General features: G+C 36.6%; 1 long non-coding RNA gene across 6 annotated transcripts in view; it reads left to right on the top strand.

The window, feature by feature from the left end:
* The window catches only part of LOC115939333 (uncharacterized), a 558,748-nt gene that overhangs the window by 334,616 nt on the left and 201,644 nt on the right, over window positions 1-22,488 (top strand). For all 6 annotated transcript variants that reach the window (XR_014138275.1, XR_014138276.1, XR_014138273.1 and 3 more), the window contains one exon: window positions 3,783-3,892. This is a non-coding gene — a long non-coding RNA (uncharacterized LOC115939333). The remainder of the gene's footprint in view (window positions 1-3,782; window positions 3,893-22,488) is intronic.

Here is a 22,488-nt window from a genome sequence, read left to right as displayed (position 1 = left end):
TCAATAGGAAAGAGCTTCCCCCTGCCACACTTTTCTCAAGCTAGGAAGGAACCATATAATCTAGTGCTTCTTTTATGATTTGACAGCATAGGTATTTTCCAACATGTCTGTGTGTGTCTTCTGCACTAACAGTTCAAGTTAGATGGTTACCTGGAAGGGTTCCTAAGCTCGGGTTGCTGAGCTCTTTCTCTATGGAACACTGACTAGCCTTTCTTTAAACCCTCCTGGGGTAGAAATGTCTTCCCATAATACTTTTCCTACCCATTATGCCTACTCATCCAAGATGAATCCCTGAGGTCATATTTCAATATGAATATGCCCTATGAGGTTTGGCTCCCAAGTTTGTGAGTGGAAAGAAAAAAAAAAACATTCCAGAAGAATGACAATCATTGTTTTTGTTTTTTTTTATTGAAAATTATATGATGAAATCCTTCTCATCTAAAGAGGGATATTATATTCAGCCAGAAAATGTACAAAAATATTTTAGACATGTATTAGTTAATAAATAATGACATTAGTTTTCTGCATATTGCAGTTTGTCAGTTTTTTGAAATTTGTAATCGGTTTGAGATTTTATTCATTTTAAGTAAACATTTGCTTTAATATCTAATACAAAATTAGATAATTTTGTATTATTTTTTCTTAAAAAGGGCCACCCAAATTATATGTTTAGGGAAGCACAAAATTTGTTTCCTGTACCAGTTAGCCTTGTGTTTGCATTTCCCAAACAGAAAGAGTCTACATATCACTGTTTTAGTTCCGAGGACAGGAGAAGAGATGAAAGGTTTCAGCATTCCTTATGTCCACCTGAGAGTGGCCGGAAGCCTTCTATGCAGAATCTCTGGGGCAATGAGCTCCTAGTCACCTCTAGTGAGAGGACAGAAGAAGCAAAGAATTATTTCCAGGGAAAGTTCCTAGGTTGTCTGGTCTCAGAGATGTGGTTCAAAAGTGCTGAATTTGGAGTCAAAAGACTTGAATTATTATTCCTGACCTACCTCTTATGAGCTGTGGGGCCTCAAGGATATCACTTTGCTTTGCTGAGCCTCAGTGGTCTCTCTCTCTCTCTCTCTCTCTCAAATGTGGTTTTTAATCTTAGTTTATTGCACAAATACGTTAGGATCAAATGAGTTAATACATTTCACAATACACTGACATGAGTAAAGGTGTCCTGCTTTAAGTTGTTACTGATACATGTTACTTCTTAGTAGGGATGAAGCAAATTCTGTGATAAAGTAGGAAAGCACCTTATCTGCCCCTCTTCAATGTTTGGAATAATTATGGGTGCTGGGATGACAGGAAGATGAGGATTTGGGTGATATGTTAACCAAAGGGAAGGGTCATCAGGAGCATTTCAGCCTTGACTTCCCTTAAATCCTGTTTGTGAATGCATCTCAACTAGCCCATTAAATGGCCAATGTCTAGCAACAACCGTCTGATTGTTAACACTTCAAAAAATTATAATCATCTATGTATTTGGTGGTGACTGTTATTTGAAACTGTTGGTCCACAAAACAATCCATATCAAATGATGTAAAATGAGTAACTGCTCTTATTTTTACTTCTGTTTTCAGGACCATTTGCACAATGCATGAAAAAGTATCATTAAGGGTGGCCATATGGTAGAGGAGAAAGATCATCCTACTAGGAATGAGGACATTCTGTGTAGTTGCAGCTTTTAAAAAAGCAGTGTTAACCTGAGTTAAGTCATATACCTTCTCTGGTATTTTTTTATAGGTAAAATTATATCAGCCCAATTTAACCAAAAGTATTATGAGAATCAAATAATAAGGTATAAATGTTGAAGGATTTGCCAAGCATATGAAGCATACCCAATTAAATGGGGATATTATTTGCTGAGAATTACTAATGAGGAGGCAGTTAAATAAATTAACTATGAGATTGAGAAATAGAGAAATCAGCAGACACGAAATACACTAATTTGATAATTCCTGGGGCCAATAGCTTGTCATATATACAAAGGCACACACATAATAAAAATAAATGAAAACAAACTCCCTTCATCTGAAATTGCCTTCTCCTTTTCTGGATAGCTTCGTCCTGACAGTCTGGCATCTACCAGTTCCATCTAAGGGGATTGTTTGAAGCATTTAATCAATCTCTTATAAAATGTATATGTCTGCTACTTTTATACTTGTGATGAAACAAAAGAAGTGTTGAATATATTTTGCTCCTTTTCTGATTCTCAGACTTCATAACAGGCAAGGATTCTAGACCAAAACCTCCCGCAATGCCCTGGTGGTAACTTGCCTTCCAGACAGATATCAGCTGAGCACAGTGTACAATCAGCTGCCTACACTGGGAGAAACAAATCAGAAAACCACTGTTCCATAATCACAGAATTGAAAGAACTGCATACGTAAAATGACAGGCTATTAATTCTGGTTTGGAAAGCCTGTGAATAGGACTTTTGATGAAGTTTAATTTTCTTTTGGCTCTTCAGAAATGGATAAATCATTTAAAATAAAAATAGATGCTGTATTATAGGATGCTCATTTCTTTCAATATTTATTATTTTTTGGGAAAAGTATTTTTTTAAATGATGAAATATAATGATGAAGTGTTCACATGAATGCTCCAAAATAGCACACGGTTCATTCTCTGTTGCCTCACTAAGCTCTAGATTTGAAAATTATTTGGTGTAATTTAGGTAAATCTCCAGTATATAAAATTTTAATTGAAAAGATATGATATTTCATTAAATGCTGTCACACATTGCTACTGTTGCCAAATGAGGCTTGGCAATACCTCCAGGACACTTTTTTTTTTTAAAGATTTTATTTATTTATTTGAGAGAGAGAGACTGAGAGAGAGAGCACATGAGAGGGGGGAGGGTCAGAGGGAGAAGCAGACTCCCCGCTGAGCAGGGAGCCCGATGCGGGACTCGATCCCGGGACTCCAGGATCATGACCTGAGCCGAAGGCAGTCGCTTAACCAACTGAGCCACCCAGGCGCCCATCCAGGACACTTTTCTACTGATTGGATTTTGTCTCCAACCTGAACCAAATATAGCCTTCAAGATACATATCAGCTATCATGTGTTGCATGAGAGAGATTATATAGATATGGTATTTGTAAGTTTTCATAGCATTTATATGATTTATATTCATATGAATATTTTTATCAGTAACTTCAGTGGCATTAGAATCATTACTTTTGTAAAAAGTCTTGCACCTGGAAAAGTATTTATAGTTCTATGAATTATCTATACAGAATGCTGTGATAGTAAGATACAAAAAGATGGGGGGTGGGTAGAGAACACAGTTTGGAAGTAAATATACCTTGGGAGTCAGTCTAGAATGTATAAGCAAGGAAGTTAAAGAGAATCTTTTTTTTTTTGTTTTTACAAAATTTTTTTTCCCATTTATGAGAGAATGAACTTTATTTCCTATTCTTCCTGGGGTTAACAAATTCACCTTAAAAACATGTAGGGAACAACAATGAGAAAGGCATATGCACATGACCACTGCATTCTCATTGGACCCACCTAATCCTATTCTAGCTTAATTTATGTTCCCTGCAAAGTATGGTAGGGCGAAGGAGCCAATAGGACCATTCTGCCTCAGTTTCTCTAGAGTTTACTGAAGTGGTTAGTGAGCAACCAGAGGTGACAACTGCCCACTCAGTGAATAACTTAATTCACTTGGAGAAAACTACTAATGTAAATCCACCACTTTTCTCTATTTGCACCAAACCTGGGCATTTCCTGTGGGATGCTGGTTTCATCTAAGAGTTCATCTCTGGCTGTTCCTTCTTCCCCAAAGCCTCAGGACAGTGCGGGATGTCACCGCCACCAGCACCCTGGCCATCTGTGGAGCAGAAATGACTTGCTTCCAGATCCTGCTTCCAGCTGCTGTCACACTGGGCTTCTCAGGTAACCACTCCTGTCTGTATCCTTAGAGATTTACAAGTAGTAAGAATCTCAAGAACCAAAGCTCAAATTAAGACAAAAATCCAACGTCTAATGTTTATTTTTCATGTTTTAATGCTTTGGAAATATTTGAAACATGGAATCATACAATAGTCCTGAAGAATATTGTTGAGCTTTCTAATTTTACAGTCCTGTCTGAAACAGTGCTGACGTGTATGTTTGTTTTTTAATTATCGTTTGTAAGCTGAAAGCATTTTCTGCTTTATAAGCGGTTGACACTTGGATTCACTTTTGGAGCAGGCTGTCCGTTTGTTTTGGGGGGGAAAACCCACCTGAATGTATTCTTTAAGAACCCATTTTATAATGAAGAGGTACCTCTCAATTTTCCTTAAGAAAAACTATTTTTTTAAATGCAGCTTTTGTAGCCTGAGATTCTGAATGAAAATGGGTAAAGTAAATCTGATGGAAGGCTGATGCAGAACTGTGGCTCTAAGACTGTTTTTGGAGTGTGTGGGGGAGAGTTCCTTTTCTTGATACAAACAGCTTGTGTCTGTAAATTTTGCCTTGCAATTCCTGTGTAGATGCATATGTCTGTGCAAGTGAGAACGTGACAGAGAAACAGAGGCGGGTGGAGAACTTTTGTTTGAACAGCTCTTCACTCGAAATAGGAGGGCAGGAGATGGGAAATCAGCAGGAAGGGCTCTCAGGCTTGATGTTCATCTGTGGGCACCCAAGACTGTAAGAAAGGACCAGCCTCTGCTTGACTTAGTTCAGTGTGGATTGGTCAACTGATACTCTGCTCATCCTGCTACACAAGAACAAGTAATTCAGTATAATGATTATATTTTTATATAATTGTTGTTTCGGGACCAAAGGGTAAGTCCACCTTGTGGTGGGTATTAATGATCAAAATTATAATAGCTAATACCTACTGAGCACTTACTTTATGCCAAGAAATGTTCTAAATGCTTCACATATGTCAACTGTTGCCCTCATAACAACCCTCTTCATTGGGAATGAATTTATTTCCATTTTATAGACAAGAAAACTGAGGCTTACAGAGATAACTTTCTCATGGCTCTGGAGAGAGAAGGCTATAATTTGGGAGGGAGACGCATCAGGGTTGGTGAAGCTGGGTTGCATGTTTTGTCTTTTTTGGGTTACCAAGGAGGGTAATTAGTTGTGACATCACTTAAGAAGACCTCTCTCACAGTGGGCTTCCCATCAGGCTTTCATGAAAAATTCATGAAAACAGCCCGTCGGTGGAAGGGCCAGCCATACATACACACCACATAGAATTCTGTCAGTCAGGTAAGACTTTTGTGGCACCCTTTCCTCGTCTCCATTCCTTTCACCTGAAATTCACATTTCCTGGGTTGCTGTGCTATTTTCTTCTAAACCCATTTTAGTGTGTTGATCGATATCAAGCTATTCTTACTGCTGGTACATTAATATAGACATAGTTTTGGATAAACATGACCAAACTTATCTTTTTTTACGTGATATCTTTCTGTCTTCCTGAAGGGAACAACTGTTCTCACTTTTGGTGTGTGTGTGTGTGATTGGTGTCTAGCTTTTACAAGTACTGAATTCAAGTGGTAAAAGTAGACATCCTTACTTTGTTCTTAATCGCAAAAGAGAAAGTATGGCTATTTATTAAATAAGCTTTTTGCTGCAGGCCTTTTGTAAATATCCTATAGAAGTTGAAGAAATGTTCCTTCCATTCCTAGTTTGCTAGGATTTTTTCTTTTTAAATCATGAATCAATATTAAATTTCGTTATACTTTCTTCTACATTTATGGGGGTGATCATATGACTTTTCTTCTTTACTCTGTTTAAAGGGCACAGGACAAGGCTTTTCTAATGTTAAATCAACATGCATTTCTGAAGTAAATGCTACTTCATCATGATATATTGTATGTATTACTGAAATAGTTTTGCTAATATTTTGTTTAGAATTTTTTGCATCTATATTCATGAGTGAGCTTGGCTTATGTTTTGCTTTTCTTGTACTGTTCTTTTTGTAGTTTGGTATCAAGGTTATGATGGCCTCATAAAGAGTTGAAGAGTGACTCACTTTTTCTATTCTCTGGAAGAGTGTAGGTAATATTAGTGTTATTTCTTCCTTATGTATTTGGTAGAATTTGCTGGTGAAACCTTTTTTTGTCTAGAGTTTTCTTTGTGGAATGATAATAACAGTCCAACCCCCTTATTTACAGAAGGGAAAAAATAAGGCCAGGAGAAAGAGTGACTGATTTAGTATCTGACAGTGCCAGGTGCTTCACTTAACTCATGTACCTGAAATTATTGAGATTATCTTTAATAGTTAAAGGAATATATAGATTTTTCTTTTTCAGTTTTATGAATTGTGTTTTCTACATATCAACAATCGAGTTGTTTTATTTCATCTAGAATTTTATTTATCAACAGATTTGTTTATATTATACTCTTTAATGTTTAATTTATAGTGATGCTTCTTTTATGTTCTTCATATTGGTTATTGGGTTTACTCTTTCTTTTATCTTGATCAAATGTCATTGGAAGGTCTTCAAATTTATCATTAAAAAAAATCAATTTTTGGCTTTGTTGCTATTCTCTACAGCAGTACCCCAGTGAGGTGGCCAGAATTTGGAGGTGCTCGCTTCACAGTGTGATCAAGGAAACACTGTCCTAGGCATGTGGGGCAGAAGCAGAGAGTCACTAGTCACAAGGAGCCAATATCAGTGAGGATGTCAGGGGTCACTCAGAGAGGTTGAATATTAGAAATCCGTTCTTTGAATGTCACATGGGTCTTTGGATCCTGGAATGGAGAAGGAAATTCAATAATGACTGAAATGGAATTTTCCTTCCATCCCAGAAGTGCAAGTGTAGAGATAGAATTTTGTTGGTATAATCTAACTTTTCATTGACTTAGCCTTATACCATCTTCCTCTCTCTCTCTTTCTCTCTAATTTATCTTGGTAAAAATGAAATTTTCATGGACTTATCTTTATAGCCTTTCATTTTTGGTTTCCCACATAGACAAATCACTTCAAAGAGAAGGGCCAGATTCTCATGAATCTTGCTGCCATGTTGGCCTAATCAACTTGCTGCCATTGTTCCCTGTCACTCACTTCTGAACAATTATACTTCCACAGCCTAGAAGGGGTTATTCTGTAAATAAATAAGTCGTGTATGTGTGTATAAGAAGGGAATTTGATTAAAATTTTTAATTAGTCCAACTTCATGTTTATGTATCTCAAAGGAACACTATAGGTATTTGGCAATTAATGTTTGTAAATCACCTTGAGATCCTTGAGGAAGAGAGATGCCTTATAAATGAATACTGTGGTAATGAAAATAATAACACATGCACTTACATTCCCAAGCCAGTTGCCTGAATTAGGTGTTGAAGTCTAAGGAAAGCTGTACAAAATGTAGCTATTGAAGTAAGAAATATTTTCACATCCCTCTTTAAGTCATGATGGAAAATATCTGTGAAATATAGAATACAACCATAACACATGATTATGATTTACAATACATTTATGAATGCTTTATTGTTTAGATAAGTAATTATTTCACTATTTGTATATAGTTATTAGATCAAGAACTACAGAACATAATCAATTCTTTGAGATGATAGCATGTGGAAGCTAACTGGCAGTTGTCTCAACATAATTGCTGAACGTTGCTCAATAATAAATTACAGTTCTATTATTAATTCAAGTTTTGTCAATGGCATAATAAATATTTTTTGCAAAGATTTTTAGAAATAATTTTTTAGAAACGCAAAAGTTCCTAAGTTACCCTCAAACCATAAAAGAAATTGCTTTCTCCCTACCTGACCACCTTTCGTTTCCTTTCAATATTAAAGGTTAATGATTGGATGCCTCTGACAACATCCGTGCCCTTTGGCACTGCACGAGGGGTAGGGGGAGGAAGAATATACCTGTTTACTTTGCATATGCCACTAAATTCTGCCATTTCGTATTTTGGTCATTTGGTGCTGAAGGTTCTGAAAATGACATCAAACTTCACAGCAGAAGTAAAAATGAGTTATTTTCCATAACTGTACAAAGTCAGTTACAGCATTGGGTTTTTATTAAATAAGACCTTTAGAACTGAGAGAATAGATAAAAGAGCCATTCTGTTAGATAGGAACCACTATTATTCTCTAATTTCACAACTTCACTCATTTCCTACTTAGCCAATTTTATTATGAGAAACTATTTTTGTTGTTGTTGTTGTGTGGTTTGATTGTCTGTGTCCCCCAACAAGAATATAAACTGTTGTCTGTCTTTTTCACATATATTTCCAGCACTCTAAGTTTACCTACCATATAATAAACATGAGATCTCCCACCTCAGGAGAGCTTATTGTTAAGTACTTGACAGTACACCACTTGTTGGAATAGAAAAGAAAATAGAGGGTTACATGATAACAGATAAGTCATGGAAAATCATAATATAGAATAATATAACAACTATTTTTCTTCTGTGCTGGTATCAGAACAGGAAGAGAAAATATGTCTTAAACACTGGCAAATTTAAAAACATAAAGAACAATGAAATATCCTTGTGGTCTTTAAAGCATTCTCACATGGATTATCACCAGTCCCGGCAGGATGTATCTCAGTTCCAGCAGAGTAACAGTGTGAAAAGAGAAGTTTAAACAAGTGAGAATGAATGTTTTTGGAAAAAGAAAGATTAGATTCTACTCATTAATGAAATTTTGTAGACTAAAGATTTATGTTGAGGTTGAGGATTGCAGCAACACATAATTGAAGGGTTCTCTAAGCAGTTGAAAATGTGCCTGGATTTGGGTAGAAGTGCAGGTCCAAAGTAAGGTTTTAGAAACATCTATATAATTTATAGTCAATGTTATGAAGTGGATGTGGCCACAAATTCATAGAGAAAGAAAGATCAGTTAATAGAGTTGGGAGAAACTCCATCATTTAGAGCATGAGGGAATATTAAAAAATTTCAAAAAAATGGGGTGCCTGGGTGGCTCAGTTGGTTGAGTGTCTGACCCTTGATCTCAGCTCAGGTCTTGATCTCAGCATCTTGAGTTTGAACCCTGCATTGAGCTCCATGCTGGATGTGGGAGCCTACTTAAGTTTTTTTTTCAAAAAAGTTAAGCAGTGAAAAATAATAACTGACATAGGTAGGAATCCTGGGTAGTATAGAGCCCGCCAAACCAATAGAATGGTCAGGAAGGGAATGTTAACTGTCAAATTTTGCAGGAAGGTCAAAAGTAGATGATGGAGCAATAATAGCTGATTTGGAAATGCAGTCTTAAGAGAGCATTTTCCACTGAATAGTAGGAATGGGAGCTAAATTATAAAGGATTTACTAGTGGATGGATGCTGTTGGGCAGTGAATAAGAATTTTTGAGAAGGCCGGATATAAAAAGAGAACACAAAAGTTTCATGAAGGTGTGAAAGAGTTTATCTTTATGTTTGTTTAATTGCTTATTTATTTAATTGTTTTAGAATGGAGAAGACAAGTAATTTATGGATAGAGGGAGTCCAATGGAGAAGAGAAGTAGAAAAAAAAAAGGTATATAATTTAGTCAAGGCAATAAAAAGACAAGGGGAAAAATAAAATTATATATAGAGGTAGATTTGAGTGTGGAGGGGAGGAACTTGGTATGTTCTATGGTATGGTCTTGGTCTCAATCAAATAGGAAATTAAGTTATATGCTGAGATAAAACAGGGCCATTGTCATGAAGTGAATATACTACCCATTTTGGAAGCTGATAAACTTAGGTTCATTTGTGGGCTCTGTCACTTATTTTGTGACTTTTGAAAAGTTGCTCACCATCACTGAATCCACTTTCTTGAAAAATGGGAATAATAACACCAATCTTGCAGTTATTTAATATTTAGGATAACAGTGGCTAACATTTATTGAGCACTTTCTACCTACCAGGCTCCATTTTAAAAACTTTACATAAATGAACCCATTTAGTTGTTTACTTTTGAGGTAGGGGTTATTGTTTTCCCAATTTTACAGGAAAAGAAATGGAGGTATCCAAATATTAGTAACTTTAACAAGGTCATACAGCTGGTAATAGGCTGACCTAGGGTTTGAACGCAGGTGGGTGGTCTATACTGTCTCTCTAATGTATCTAAAAAGGCTTAGCACAATTCTTGACATATAGATTCAATAATTAGGATTTGTAATTATTGCTAACTTTATTAAAGACTTGTAAAATGTGCTTCTAATTTTCTACTCTGTTAAACCTGATAGAAAATCATCCAGACAGGAATTAAACATTTTCTGAATACCATAGGTTAATTCCGAGGTCATACCTGAGGTTAGGTATTTATGGCTTTACATAGGCACAGATGAGGGCCTAGGTACATCTCATAGTACCCTAGATGGCTTTTATTTGCTCTTTAAATATATTTAATTTCTATAGTGATTCCATCCCAATAACAGTCAAGTTAGGTAAAATTAGGCAATAGCGGCTTTTCTCAGTTAATGAAAATATTCTTCCCCAACTTCTTTTCCCTTGAGGATTTATAGGTATCAAGGTATTGTTTGGGAAATATTGAGGAACTGGTCTTTACTAATGATCAGGTGAAACTGGTACCAACTAAGATGTTCACTACATTGGATCCTTGGTATCACCCCATCTCACTGTTCTGGAACTCTGGCATCTGCTTCTATATTCACCTCCTCATTTACAAACAGCACTTTTTATTTTCATTGGCAGATGGAGTAATTTTGAATACCTAGTACAAATAGGTAAGTTGAACAAATATATTAACAAACAAACCTTTGGCTTGAAGGGTCAAAAAGCTGATAGTAAAGAAGTCCTGTACCAAAATCAGAGAGAATAAGCAAATTTCACATGGCAGTGAGCCTGGACTCTATGGACACATTTCCCCTAGCGGCATTTTCCAATTCCAAAATAAGTTATCAAGAAGCTACACAATGTGTGACAGTTTTGTGTGGCTCAGAGAACAAGAGTTGGAAGTCTCAAGCCTCTCAAAAGTAGGAAAGGATCTGATAAACTCTCCACCGCTTCATCTGGGACACTGAAGTTCTGCTTCTTAGGAATACGGATGAATTAGAAATAGAATAGCCCTCACAGGGAATGAAACCTATCACCAAATCACCTAACACTACAATGAGAATTACAGTTATCCCAGATTGCTGGTATTCCCAGGAATCTGGCCAAAGCAAATAGAAATTCTGTTTGGAGAAATACACCATTATTCTAGGCCTCAGATTATTTTATTTTATTTTTATGACTTTCAAGGATTTTGTTATATTATTATGAATTTAACATGTTGTACTAGTTTCCTATGGCTGCTGAAACAACAGCACAAATTTATTCTTTTTTTTTTTTTTTACTTATTTTTTTTTTATTCTTATGTTAATCCCCATATATTACATCATTAGTTCTAGATGAAGTGTTCCATGATTCATTGTTCGTGCACAACACCCAGCAGCACAAATTTATTCTTATACAACTTTAAGAATTTGTATCTTAAACAACACAGATTTATTAGTTTACAGTTCTGTGGGCAGAAGTTCAACACTGGTCTCACCAGGCTTAAATAAAATCAAGGTGTCAGCAGGGTTACATTCTTTCTAGACACTCTAGGAAAGAATCCATTTCCTTGCCTTTTCCAGCTTCTAGAGGCTGCCTACATTACTTATTTCATGACCACATTCCTTCATCTTCAAAGCTGGCAACATCTGGCTGAATCATTTTCATGCATTCATTTCTCTGGTGGTTTCTCTTTGGCCTCGTTTTTCCATTTATATAGACCTTTGTGATTATATTGGGCCCACCTGGATGATCCAGGATCATCTCTACATCTCAAGATCAGCTGGCTAGTAACCTAACTCCACCTGTGAACTTCAGATTATTTCTAAAAGCAGTTTTTCGTATCCAGTTTTTGGGATACATAGTGCTGTGAGACAACATGAATGAGAATCAGGAGAAACAACAGAAAATAGAAACAGACTTTTAGGGGATTGAGATATTGTAGTTATAAGCAAGATTTTAAAATAACTATGCTTATATATTCAAGGAGAGAAAGAACAAGATAGAGAATTTTAGTAGATCACTGGAAATTATTTTTAAAAAAGGAAAGGGCAGAACTGAAAAAGGAAAAAGGGGATATTTTAGAACTGAAAAAATATTAAAATTAAGATTTCAATGGATATGTTTAAAAGTAGGCTAAGGACAACTGAAGGTATAATTAGTGAACTATTACATAGGAAAGAAAAACACATCCAGGATGAAAAACAGAGACACAAATGAAAATTACAGAAGAAAAGGTTGGAGACCAAAAGGATACAGTGGCAAATCTTAATTTAGTGTAATTGAGTTTCTAGAAGGAAAGAAATGAGAGAATGGAACAGAAGGGATATTTAAGTGGATAAGTTATTTTTTTTAAATGATAAAATATATCAAGCTAGTGAACCCAATCGAACCTAAAACAAATATGCAATATACTATGAGACATAATGATGAGGTAAGAATGGTAGTGAGTCTCAGAAAAGATCTTTCTCTTGAAGCAACACTGAAGCCGAGATCTAAATAAGGAAGAGAGTTAAGTAGTAGAGCAGTAGATGGGCAGATCTTTCCACATAGGAAAGACTATAAGGGTATGTTTGAGGACCACAAGTCAGGGCAGTGTCTCCAAAGCAGTGCAAGAGAAGTAGAAAATGCTAGCTGGGCCAGACCAAACAGTCATCTGTGGTCTTTGGATTTATTCTGTGAGGGTGGTGAGGAAGGAGGAGGGTTATTGGAAGATTTTGTGCAGGGGAGTGCCATGAAGAGATTTAATAGAATCTCTTTGGCTGCTGTTAGGAGAATGGACCATAGGAAGTAACACAAAAGGGGAAGGAAGTGTTTAAAGACTTGCAGAAGTCAGTATGTGAGATGCTGGTGGTTTACACTGGAGAGCTGTTGGGGTATATGATGAGAGGATTGGGTATATACTTCAACTCTCTGCTGAGGGTTAATATATAGAGTATTTTGATGAAATGTTTGTATCACTCCTGAAGGATATATTTAAAACATATAAATTGAATTGAAGTGAGAAAGCTTAGGGGCAACTTTAATAAAATCTTATTAAAGTGAACCATAGGAGTTCTAAAAATGTTATCTTACTTGAGTGGCTTCAGATTATTTATTTTGTCTGGTAAAGTACAATAGATCACCTCTTCAGACATGAAACAGCAATTTTTTTTTAAATTCAAAATATATTTCAATGGTACATTTCCAATATAGCATTTGCTTTGAATTATGATCTATTCTAAATTAGTCAATATGAGAAGTTTCACTGCATTACAAGATTTTTCTCAACAACAACAAAAAAAGGTGTTCTGAAGATATTGGGTTTCTGATTCTGTGAACTCCAGAAATACTGGTCTAGCTCCAGAATAAATTTGTGTCATTATATGGGTGGTGAACTCACTTTTAAGCTAGAAAATGATCCCCGGAAGATGTTTTCATCGAGCTACTCTTTTTTTTTTTTTTTAAAGATTTTATTTATTTATTTGAGAGAGAGAGAGAATGAGAGAGAGCACATGAGAGGGGGGAGGGTCAGAGGGAGAAGCAGACTCCCTGCCGAGCAGGGAGCCCGACGCGGGACTCGATCCCGGGACTCCAGGATCATGACCTGAGCCGAAGGCAGTCGCTTAACCAACTGAGCCACCCAGGCGCCCTGAGCTACTCTTTTTAAAGTAATGAAATCACCAGGTGTCTGCCTTTGTGTGATCCGGCATTTTTTTCTCCACCTACATCATTACACCAGATACGCTTGGAGTTGCATTCCAGTTTAAAATGAACGTTGGATGCATCTACACTAGTGTTCCAGGTGGGAGAATCACCATCCAGGCTGTAATTAAATTTCAGTGAATGGCTGCAGTGAGAGATTATTGAAGCAAACATGGAAATAGCATTAAGTGGTTTCCTTCAAATGATGAAATTACATACATAACTATTAAAGTACATAATCCTAGGATTAACCTCTAACTTTGAGATTCCCTTGCTCTTTGTGTCTCACCTCAGTGTCTTACTTCACTTTCAAATTCAAAAGAGTTTTGAAAAATGATTTTTAAATGGCACCCCTGAGTTCATCATTAAAGCTAATTGTAGTCCTGTAATAAGATTAATTAACTGATGGAGAATTCAGTTCTTAGGTTTCAAAAATAAATTATTAGAAGTTTTTTAAAATAAAAAGGATTAAAGGGTGGGATCTATGAATCTCAGGTATGCCTGAATGAGTACAAGGGTGGACTTTTAAAAAAATCTGAAATGGAGAAAGCATAGATAAAGTGTCATTCCTTCATGGGGAAAGCTTCAGAGTGCTGTAAAGATACACCGAATAGGCTTGTTTGGCTTTGATATTTTTTGGAGGTATTTTTGTTTCCAGTGCTGATTTATAAAAGTAATACCTGGAAATACCAGGTCCATTTCCCTGACCTACCACCTCCCCAACCCCCAAGATAATTGTTGCTAATAATTTAATATGTATTTTTCATGATATGATATATATAGTTGTGATATATGTGTATATGGTATATATAGATCTATCTATCTATCTATATATATATAGATCATAAATATGATCTATCTGTTGTGTACACAGGACCAGGATCTTTGTAACTTAACAGTTTATCATGAACATTTTTCACGTCAGGGCATGATTTATGCCATTTGTTTGAAGGGCTATGTAATACTCCATTGAATCAGTATATTGGGGTGTATGTGTGGATGTGTGTGCATGTGTGTTACACGAAAAACTAAGACTTAAAGAAGTTAAGACATTGCCCAAGATCTTAGTATTCAGAATAGTGGAGTCCTGATTCCAAAGCCCATATTTTTAACATTATGCTACAAATCCTCCCACATTTTATTTGTTAAATAGTTAATTCTCAATTAAAAAAAAAGCTCCATTGAAGATAGACATATTGTTTTGCATATTTCCAGTTCCTTCCTTTGGATAAATCTCTAAAAGTAGAGTTGTCCAGGTAAAGGATTTTTTCAATTCTGATAGTTACTGGGAAGGAAAGACTCCTACCAATGGTATTTATTTATTTATTTATTTATTTATTTATTTATTTATTTGACAGAGAGAGAGACAGCTAGAGAGGAACACAAGCAGGGAGAGTGGGAGAGGGAGAGGCAGGCTTCCCGCCGAGCAGGGAGCCCAATGCGGGGCTCGATCCCAGGACCCTGGAATCATGACCTGAGCCGAAGGCAGGCGCTTAACGACTGAGCCACCCAGGCACCCCCTACCAATGGTATATTTGAGTTCCTATTTCCCCAGACACTTGCTGAGTCTAAGAATTACTGATCTTGTTAATTTTGACAAATTGATAGATGCTTAATTAAAAGAATTTAAGCCTCTTTTCAAAAGTTTAATGCTTTATTTATGTATCTTTCTTTTATGAATAAGCCATGGATTAGAGGGTGCTTGTCTTCATTCTTATTAAATTGTAAAAATCCTAAGTAAAAGATATAACACTTTGTCCCATAGGTTGCAAATATATTGTAAAGATTATCACTTCTCCTTAAAAATTTGTGACATTTTCCACATGCAGTATTTAAGTCCAAGGGAGACATAACTGACTTTTTAAAAATTAGTCTTCTGACCATGGCATTCTACTTAGAAAGTCTTTAGCCCAGAATTACCGAAATATTCTTCTCCTTATTCATCTTGTCATGATTTTATTTTTGGTGTTAAATTTTAGCCCATAATTAATTTTTTTGTGTATATGGTGGGCATTTCCCCACACCAAATAAAGGGTTAATTGTTCCAAGATTTAATGAAGAATCTACTTATAAGTGTAACTTTCATTAGTTTCTAATTCTCACCTATATACTCTTCTCCCTCACTTATGTATCATCAATTTTATTTTTGTATTATATATTCTATTTCAAAATCCTTTCTCAAACTGTACTAAACTTCAAAGAATTAATCAGCAACTACATGGACTTGGCCTTAAGTGGATATAATTTCATTGCTAAGCCTTAAGTATAAATCCATAGTTCACACTGTTTCTATAAAATATTTGCCCTTCTCTCTTTGATTCATTATTATGATTCATTTCTTGTTTGGTTTGATTTAATTCTTAAGCAATTCTTTTCAGGACTGGTGTATTGGTATTATACTTTCCAAGTCCCTAAATGACTGATAAAGTTTTTCTTTTCCCTCAAAATGAAGAATAGTTCGAATATGCCAAAATTCCTAAATTATGCTTCACTGAATAGTACTGTTCGATGAGATATTAATATGTTTCAAAGGGAAGGGAGACATTATTGCCAGATAAATTTGAGAAAGAGTTAAAAATTAAAACTAGTTTATTGATTTTTTTAAATTTGGTTTTATTGCAGAATTTCTCAGAGCTCTTAATTAAATGTGCTGTCTGCTTCTCTAAGAAATAAATGTGATGTATATTTCTAAAATGTTATTATTCACACATGCCCTTTAATAACAAGCACATATCAAGATCTCATGAAAAAATAATTGGAATAGTTTGGAAAATACTAGAGTATGGAATTCTAGATACTCTGTTCATGGAGGCTTATGGAGGATTTCCTATCAAAATGTAAGGAAAATAAAAATTCTGTGCTTAATCCTACCAGTCTGTTAATGAATTGAGTTCTTATGTATGTATTGAACTTATCCTTTTCTCTCTGTATCATTGCCTTTCATTCATTCCTTCACTTATTCATCCATATTTAATTAGTGCCCACTGTGTTCTAGGAACTCTTCTGGACCTTAGAATAAAGTAGTGAACAAATTAGAAAAAAACATCTTGTGGAGGTTGGTGAGGGGAAGAGGGAAGACAGAAAATAAATGAATAAAATACAATTTATCATGAAGAAGTCATGGCCATAATATAAAACAGAAGGGGCACAGGATGTGTGTGTGTGTGTGTGTGTGTGTGTGTGGTTGGGGGGGTGAATATTCATAGGGTTCAATTTTAAATAAGTGGTCAGAAATATTTTGCTGAGAATGTCACCTTTTAACAAGGGTATAAATGAGCTGAGGGAGTGAGCCATCCAGGTATCTAGATGAACCCCGGCATGAAGAACTTCAGGCAGAAAGAACACAGAGTTTTTTTTTCCTTGATGGGTTTGTAACAGCAAGCTGACAATTCAAGCAACCCATCTTTTAAGGAGAAAATGTGTAATCCTTCTAATCAGGAGAACATTTATTACAACAAGAAATATATACATGTCACCTATAGGAAGGTTCGAGCTCACAGTAAGTGACTCTGCCCTTGTGGAACATTCCTTCTTCTACCAGAGTTGCAAAATTTTTTCCAGTTGCAATGTCTGCCCTTTGAGAAACACCCAGCAAACAATCTAAATCTGTCCTGGAGCTCTGCTGGTCTAGTGACCCACATTCTTTTTTAGGCCCTGACAGGAACCTCTGATTTCTTCATGTGACACATTTTTGTATTTTCTAAGAAATAGAAGCTACTACTCAAAATGTTAACTTACCTGCAGTACCGTATATGAATCGTTGGTAGGACAAATGCTGCAATGAAATTTCAATCCCTAGTCATTGGAGAGAGGTGGTTATTGGCCGTACACCAGGCTTACTCCCTCTGAAAGCATGGTTAGCCGGTTAGCATCAAAGCGAAATAGGTCAGTCAGAGAAGAGAAAGACAAATATCATATGATCTCACTCATATGTGGAATTTAAGAAAATTAACAGATGAACATAGGGGGAGGAAAGGAAAAATAAAATAAGATAAAAACAGAGGGAGGCAAATATAAGAGACTCTTAACTCTAGGAAACAAACTGAGGGTTGCTGGAGGGGAGGTGTGTGGGGGGTAGGGGTAACTGGGTGATGGGCATTAAGGAGGGCACTTGTTATGATGAGCAGTGGGTGTTATATGTAAGTGATGAGTCACTAAATTCTACTCCTGAAACCAATACTACCCTATATGTTAATGAACTTGAATTTAAATAATAATGATGATGAAAGCATGATTAGCATCATAAGCACCACAGAAGCCAGAGATTGAGACTGCATATTATCATTCATGAATAGGAAATTCAGAGGAACAAAAGTCTGTATTCTTCATCATCTTCACATATTTTCATTTGGCTTATCACTTGACTTATTATCGTGGTTTTAGAACCCGAGTTAGTACTGTAAAGGGGATAACAGAAGTGCCCTTTGCATATGAAATTTAAAATGTGTGTGTGTGTGTGTATGTGTAATGTCAAAAGAGAAAAGCATTTTTAAAAAAATTTTAAAAAGATTTTATTTATTTATTTGAGAGAGAGAGAGACAGAGATAGTGAGAGAGAGCATGAGCAGGGAAGAAAGGGAAAGGCAGGCTCCCTGCTCAGCAGGGAGCCCAGTGCGATGTGGGGCTTGATCCCAGGACACTGGGATCATGACCTAAGCCAAAGGCAGAGGCTTAACTGACTGAGCCACTCAGGCACCCGGAGAGAGAAGCATTTGAATGGGAATTCTAGAATAAAGAGCTAAGTTACTCTTTCATGATCATTTTAAAGAAGTACTAATGAATATGAGAATTTAATGTTGAAGATAATTCTAATATGAAACTAGATTATCTTTATATGTGATTTTTCTTTCTCCCACTCTCTCAAGAAATTATTTTCCTTACCAGTTTTATTGAGTAATTTATATGCAATAAATTTATTCATTTGGAGTGTGCAAGTTGGTGAGTCTTGTCAATTGTAGACACCAATAAAACCATCACCACATGATGGAACAGAATATCCCCATTGCCTCCAAGAGATCCTTCATGTCCTTTTGCATTTGATTCTTCCTTCCAACCCTGCCCCTAGGTAACCACTGATCTGCTTTGTGTCAATTCCAGATTAACTTGAATCTTCTATAGATTTAATTATTGAGTATTTACTCTGTTTTTCTTTTGCTTCTTTCACTCAGCAGAATGTTTTTGCAAGTCATCCATGATATCAGTAGCTCATTACTTTTCACTGCCAAATAGTGTTTTAATTCTCTGTGTATACAACATTCTGTTTATCTGTTGATAGATGTTTATATTATTTCCAGTTTTGGCAATTTCTTTTTTTTTTAAAGATTTTATTTATTTATTTGACCGAGAGAGAGGCAGAGCAAGAGAGTGAACACAAGCAGGGGGAGTGGGAGAGGGAGAAGCAGGCTTCCTGCAGAGCAGGGAGCCCGATGCAGGGCTCGATCCCAGGACCCTGGGACCATGATCTGAGCGGAAGGCAGATGTTTAACGACTGAGCCACCCAGGCGCCCCAGTTTTTGGCAATTTCAAGTGATGCTGCCATGAACACTCATGAGTCATTTCTCCTGAGACTAAATCAATTTGATTCATTTATAGGATTTAAACTTTAGAAATTGAACTACCTGCTTATATTGCAGAGCTATAAAAGTTCTGTTAACACTACAAATTTAAAAATTTCTCAGCTCTTTGTGGCAGGAAAACCTTTGCATGTGGAGTTGATGATAAAGTTTTGCAGTGGAGTTTCTTCACTGAGTGAAATTTGAAATTTAAAAGATCGTCGAAAAAGAAAGTAGAACTTCAATGTTCTCACCAAATTAACTGAAATAAAATCATCTAAGAGAAAGCAATAGGTAAAGAGGCCGAATTACTATCAGTCACAGAAAGGAAAAAGGAGTATATAATATACATGGCACCTATCATATATCAGCTATATGAACTCTTTTTTTTTTTTTAAGATTTTATTTATTTATTTGAGAGAGAATGAGAGAGAGCACATGAGAGGGGGGAGGGTCAGAGGGAGAAGCAGACTCCCCGCCGAGCAGGGAGCCCGATGCGGGACTCGATCCAGGGACTCCAGGATCATGACCTGAGCCGAAGGCAGTCGCTTAACCAACTGAGCCACCCAGGCGCCCAGCTATATGAACTCTTTAGGAGAACACAGAGATGCAAACTCTAGAATAGCTAGATATCAGCCACACAGGTCAGCTGTCATGCTGATAAGAATTATAACACCCTGTTTATCAATAAAATGGGATGAAGACCTACAAGAAGTATCTGTGGAGAGAGATAATAGGGAATGGTGTTTCTAGGGAAATGTAGATGAGCAGCCAAAGAGGATACTGCTTAATCTGTTATCACCAGAAGAATTCGAGAATGAGTCAACAGTTGGACAGAAGAGCAAGATCAGCTGCCCTAATGGAAAGTCACTAACTACAGGTAATGCCTCTAGGAGAGGAAACAAACAGCTCCCTGCTGTGAGAGCCATAAAGAACTAGAAAATGCTGCTCTCTGTAGCAGTGAGTAGGAAAAAAAAAAAAGTGACAGCCTTTGGGGAGAAAGCACAATGATGTTTTGTCTGGGTACTCAAGGTAATTAGACAGCAGACCAATGATTCCTGAGCAGTTAATGATGAAGGCATCAGCTAGGAGATGGGTCAGCAGTGCATAACTCAAGGCTTCATCTTACAGAGCAGTAGGAATCATTAAGCCATACTGCTATCTTGGTTTCTTCTACATCCTCTTTGAATTTTGAGAAATTAGAAATGAACATACACACAAAGAACTTTCTGCTGAAGATGGAAATTAACAGAGATCGACAGTTGTCTCCCCTTGTCTATTCTCCACTTCTTTCTCATAGAAATAGAATCATCTGTTTTAGCTATCACATGACCAGCCAGAACTAAATTTTAGACAATAGGTTGTTAGCAGAAATGAAGTGTGGAATTTCTAACTACTGTCCTAAAAGGGAGGGCGTACCTTTCTCACACCCTGTTGCATCCTGTTGCTTGGAACATGAACATGGTCACACTGCATCCTGAACCGTGGGGCAAGACAGACATCCAGGGAAGGCAAGACAACAGAGCCTTAAATGACTACATGTAGCATAGCCTTTGTACCAATCTGCTATGTGAGGGTATAAAATACTTCTGTTTTGCTTAAATCACTGTTTTAGGTCTGTGTTACATGCAGCTGAAATAATATCCTAACTATACTACATAAACTTTTAAGTTTGGTACATTATCTGCAATTTCCTGTATTTTCTGTAATAATTAAATCTCCACCCCAAAGGTTCTAAAATACAAAAATGAAAGCAAGGTAAGCATGTAAGACCTGATCCATATAAAAGATTTTTCTGAGGAATACTGAAAGCGATATATAACTATAAATTACTAACTGAAGACCTTGCTGGAAAGATAAAGCTGACAATAGTAAAAATATGTGAACTATGGAATACAACCATGAGTACTTTGGCTCCTGATATTGTCCTCGGTATTATAGGGTTCGGGTATATATAAGACCCAGAAAAATGATAGCAGTATGTGGTATCACTATGTTGATTAGCATTGAGTTGATCCCAGACAAATTCACAGATGCAGAATCTTTAACAAGTTCTCATTAAGGGGGGCGCCTAGCATGTCCTAGTTGGTCAAGCATCCGACTCTTGATTTCAGCTTATATCATGATCTCAGAGTTGTGGGGTGGAGCCCCACGCCAGGCTCTGTGCCCAGGGGGGAATCTGCTGGAGATTCTCTCTCTCCCTCTCTCTCTCTCTCTCTGCCCTCCCTCCATCCTCTGTCTCTCTCTTTCTCAAATAAATAAATAAAAAGATCTCATTATTCAGGTTTGTTTTTATGTATACCCTTTTTGGCATACCCATTAAAGACATATCTGAATTAAAATAGATACAGAACAATCATTGTCCATCTCTTGCAATTGCTGAGAGTCATGCTTTTTTGATATTGACGAGTACATTTTAGAGTCAGCTTCTCACAGTAATGAACCCTTGATATTAAATAGTGCTAAAAGCTCAGCAGAAAAGGGTTGGATACTAGGTTACAATTTAGAGTTTTCTTTTTATAAGGTGTCTATATTTGAATATCTGAGAAATCTTGATTGGAGGTTTCCCTAAGTTGCATTTTGACGGCAAGAAGGTATTTATTAAACACCTGATCCGTGACCTGCTTTACTATAGTATCAGTACTGCTACTATGAGCACATAACATGGGGGTTGACAGGTCAAGAGAGAAAAGGAGAAAGTGGAGGAAAGGGTAGCGGAGAAAATAGGAGAACACCGATCTTCCTTGACTTACGAGGGGGTTACATCCCATACGCCCATTGTAAATTAAAAATATCTTAAGTCAAAATGCATTTAATACACCTAACCTATCAAGCATCACAGCTGAGCCTAGCCCACCTTAAATGTGCTCAGAACACATACATTAGCCTGTAGTTGGGCAAAATCATCTAACACAAAGTCTATTTTGTAACAAAGCACTGAATATCTCATGTAATTTGGAATACTGTATTGGAAGTGAAAAGCAGAATAGCTGAATGGGAGTAGAATGGTTGTAAGCGTACAGGGTTGTTGACCCTCGTGGTCGTGTGGCTGCCTGGCCAGCACCACTCTGCCCCTGCCCAGCATCACGCGCGAGCTGTGTATATCACTAGCCTGGGAGAAGATCAAAATGCATAATTCAAAGTATAGCTTCTACTGAATGCATATTGCTGTTACACCATCATAAAGTCAATAAAACATAAGTTGGGGACTGTCTGTAGTAGGAGAGAATAAAGGGAGAAAAAGTGAAAAAAGAGAAAGAGCGGTTGGAACCAAACTACAAGAGGGAAAACATGAAGTTAGAAGTTCAGCTTCAACAG

Source organism: Leptonychotes weddellii, chromosome 10, assembly GCF_054177405.1.
Source record: "Leptonychotes weddellii isolate Sample4059 chromosome 10, ASM5417740v2, whole genome shotgun sequence".
NCBI lineage: Eukaryota > Metazoa > Chordata > Mammalia > Carnivora > Phocidae > Leptonychotes > Leptonychotes weddellii.
This window is presented reverse-complemented; position numbering and strand designations above follow the sequence as displayed.